This window comes from Erithacus rubecula, assembly GCF_903797595.1.
Source record: "Erithacus rubecula genome assembly, chromosome: 11".
Classification (NCBI taxonomy): Eukaryota; Metazoa; Chordata; class Aves; order Passeriformes; family Muscicapidae; genus Erithacus; species Erithacus rubecula.
In genome coordinates this window covers 3,892,825-3,897,120 of record NC_136663.1, presented here as the reverse complement: position 1 = coordinate 3,897,120, position 4,296 = coordinate 3,892,825, and positions in this window count along the sequence as shown.

Sequence of the window (4,296 nt, the reverse complement as noted above, 5' to 3'; positions counted from 1 at the left end):
TGATTAACTATTTCACAGCTTGGTCTGTGCTGAGGGACAGATCTGAGCACCAAAATCCTTAAATAGTTTCCATGCCAGGCATGGGCAGCCAGTTAACCTTGAACTGCTCAGCAGAGATCTCATCTCCCTCCAAGTCTTTCACATGCCCTGATGCTGCCCAGCATCTCTCAGGGCTGGGGTTGGATGGTTTCCTACCCCAGAGAAAGCAAAGGCACACATTGTATGTTGACAGGAGCTAATTAGTTCTACAAATACAACCTCTTCTGAAAATATCCAAAATTATTAGTGATTTTTCATAGCTAAATGGTTTAGACAGGCTTTTCAAAATGATGAAAATGTGTTTAACTGAGGAGTAAACACATTCATGCAAGATCCAAGGACAGAAGGCTGAGGACGAGCTCCTCTGCAAACTCAGACCCTGAAAATTCCAGAACCCATCAAGGAACAATAAAGGAGTAAATAATAAAAGTAATAATCCATAGAGCAAAATGCTGCATTTGCTCTCTGTGACAGCCCTGGTGCCCAGCTTGCTGTGCCATGGTAGCTGAGCATGATTTCTGCTAAACACACACATCTCTCCCTCCTTAGGTATCACACACCGTGACGCTCTCTCCAAATCATTTTCCCTGAGCATTGCTTAGCAACTCATTTCTGGTTATCTAACTCCAAGCAGTTCATCTTAATGACCATGCTGGCTTCTTTTTTTTTTTTCTTTTTTTTTTCCCAGCTCTTCCCATGATGTTTCTTCTAGTAAGGAACTGCAAGTGGCAGCAATTTCAGCGTTCTGGGCAGGGAAGGACATGGTGCTGCTCTTCTGGCAGCCAGCACAGCTCCCATGGCCCAAAACACACAAAAAGTCCCAATCTCCTTTAAGGCTCTTCCTCTGCATCTCCCCATCTTGAAATATTCAATCCTTTTAATCCTTTTTTAAAAATTGTTTGGCCACTCAGTGCCAAAGTACCCCTTGCTGGTGGAATCAAAGGCTGCAAAATGGGATTTCTCTGGCTGATGTCCCCACACAGCCCAAGGTGCTGGAAGAGCTGCCCTGCAGTGCAGGCAGCAGGTCAGCCACCTTCCATCTCTGAGGAAGGTTTGCATGACAGGCTTCTATGTTTTTTCATTCTATACCAGGCATTAATTAATGTGCACAGCAAATTATGCTGGAGAATTGTGTGAGGAGAGACTGTCACCCAAAACAGAAGGAAAAGTAGGAGATGTCTGTAATTACATGCATTTATTCCATCAAAGTGTGCTTCTGGTCAGATCATTAACTGCAAAGCACCACTCAGAGTGCAATCTGATATTTGGAGGAGTCAAACCTCTCATGCCTTCTCGTGCCAGACTAATATTTCAGCTGCTGCATCAATCTCTCTTTCACCTTTCTTGTCTCCACCGCAGTGACAAGTCCCTTTTCATGGCTTGTAGCATCTTGCCAGTTTTCTCAGGCAGAAAATTTCCCTTTCTGAGTCACTGTAGAATTTCTCAGGCTGTAGAGCAGCCAAAGCCTCCCTCTGCTTTCCAGCTCTCTGTACAATTTGACAAAATCTTTGTCCCAGCCTGAGGACAGAACTGCAGCCCCATAAACAGCCTAAACACTGGGGGATGTCTGCTAAACCCTGTCCTTTGCAAGCTGCAGGTGAATTTATCTACAGAGGTACCTGCACAAGCCAAGGCAGGTCATGGGGACTGTCACCATCATCTGGTGATGGACACCTCACTTAGTGTGCTGCAGGTGTGGAGGGCAGAGCTGTGGCTCCACACAGATCAAATGTTGAATTCCAGGATGGATCTAGTGCCCTCTGAAACAGATCATCTCCCTCCTGAAACTCAGAGTCTACACACAAATCTGTTCAAATTCTATTTCACTGGGGCCAACAGATTAAAGCAAACCCTACTGATTTCAGAATGACCCTGCCTAAATCCCACAGGGATGTGGTAGAGGAGGGCTGACCTTCCTGGGCAGGAATATTTTGGCATCAAGCAAGCAAGGGCTGTGCCAGAACTTGCAACCTGCTCCAGGCTGGGCAGCCTCAGCATCCCAGGGGAGCCTGTTGTGAGCAATAAGGTTCATTTAGTGTAAACCCAGAGGCACACAGCTGATAAAATAGTGTTAGGAAATTCCACACAGCCCAGCACCACATGACTTGAGTGATGAAAGCTGGAGATTTCCTTCCTGTGCATGATCTGGCTCCACTGTGGCATTAAAATCAGGGCAGAACATGGAAAGAAGGGTGAGGGGACTTGGCAGGTCACACTCCATCAGCAGCAGCTGCTGGTCCTTCCCTGCCCAGCCTTGACCTGCAGCACTGTTTAGAGGGGAGTGATTCCTAGGCAGGATCTGGGTTCCACTGGCTGTGCAATCTGATATAAATGATTTGGTTTTCTTGTTTCCAATGCACCAGCTTCTTGTATATATCAGAGATATTTTGAAGATGAAGGTAAGAGAAAGGAACCTTGGGGAATATATGGAGTTTGGTACCCACTTCCCTCTAATACTTAAATATAGCTGACATCTGGAGAGAACAGAACAGAGGAAAACAGCTAAAATTTATTTAAAATTATCCCCCTCTCCTTTAAATGGCATCCTTCTTTGGTTTGGTGGGGTTTTTTGTTTTGGTTTGTTTTTTGTTTTTGTTTTTGTTTTTTTTGTGCAGGTACCTTACAGCAGTGCCCACATCACCCTGGCTGGCAGCAAACAGAGGGTCACAGCCTGTTCTGGGCTGCAAACACCAACCCCTAGAGAAGGAGACCAAAACACAGGTCAAAAGCATTTCGTGAGTAGCTGCAGTTTGTGTTATTTCAGCTAATAAAATTGTAATCCTCTCAATGGTCCAAAAATAGGTTTCAATTTTGGAGAGAGACAAAAAAGCATTCACAGTGCTCCTGGGGTCGTTGCCTGCCCTGCAGCTTCACTCTACTTTCCAAAATAAGGAGCTCTGCCGTCAATGCATGGCTGCAAAAGCTGGGCTGGAAGGTAATTAGGGCAGGACATAAATATGCATGGGGAGCATGGTCCCCTGCTGCCAGGGGCATTTTGGGACAAGGCATCTTTTAGTACAGAAATATTACTGCAGCCTCTCAGATCTGCAGCTTAATGTAATAAGGTCTCTCTCAGGCAGAGCACTGGCAGATGTGCAGCAGCCAAATGGATTTTGCAGCCTGAAGCAGCCACCAGACAGCCAAAGGGAAAAGTAAATTTCCCTCTGGCACAAGGGACTGTGGGGACAGCAGCAGAGCCCATGGAATGGCTCAGGGAGCATCAGGGATCCCATTCCCTTGATCCCACATCTTCTAGATGGGGTTCCCTTTCAAGGCGAGGGTGTCCCTTCTTTTCACCATCATCTGCTTTCTGGCAGAAAAAGTATAGTGGAAAAGCCTTACCCTGATGAATTGATTTTAAATTTCTGCAAATTGAGTAATTCCAGCAGGATGAGGAACGTGAAACAAACCCTGAGCACGGAAGATATTTCAGGATCACAGCATGTGCTGTGTGTGAAGACCCCAAACACAGACCCTGCACTCCCAGATGTCCCTGGCTTACCAGGCAGTGAAACACCCAGACCTGTGTTTCACCCTTCTCATTGCCTCAGGCTTGAGAGGGCTCAGCCACTTTAAGGTCAGGAAAGGATTTATGCAAGCAAATAATATCTTAGAGAGACTCTGAAAATAATAGCAACAGCCTTATCCAAAAATGTTATATTCATTAACAGATTAAATCATACAACAGTGTAATAATTCATTTTAACTGTAAGCTGTAGCACAGTGACTAGATTGCCAAGTCAATGCATCTTTTCCAGTCTCAAAAGAACCCTTTCTACAGGAGATATTGGCATCAGCAAAGAACTTAAGACTGATAATGCAGCTGTTAAGAGATTCCCCATGGAGAGCCCATTCCTGAGAGTGTTCAGGTTGGATGAGGCTCTGAGCAGCCTGGTCTAGCTGAAGGTGTCCCTGCCCATAGCAGAGGGGTGGAATGAGTTGTTCTTTAAGGTTCCTGCCAACCCAAACCCTTGTGATTCTATATTCTATCCCCTCTCAACACTATCCAGCTTTTGCATTTTAGTTGGGCCCCATGAGCACAGAGAGCTGAATGTTTCACTCCTGATGTTCAAAGCAGGCACTTCTCAGCCACACCACTGAAAAGGGAACCTGGAAGCTGCCAGGATTTCTAGAGACACTGAAATGAGCAAAGGTGTGTAGAGGGCAAAGAGCCACATCCCATGGAAGAAAAGCTGAGCAAGAGCAGGAGCAGCAACAGCTGCTTCCTGACAGTGGGTACAGAACAATGACATATAA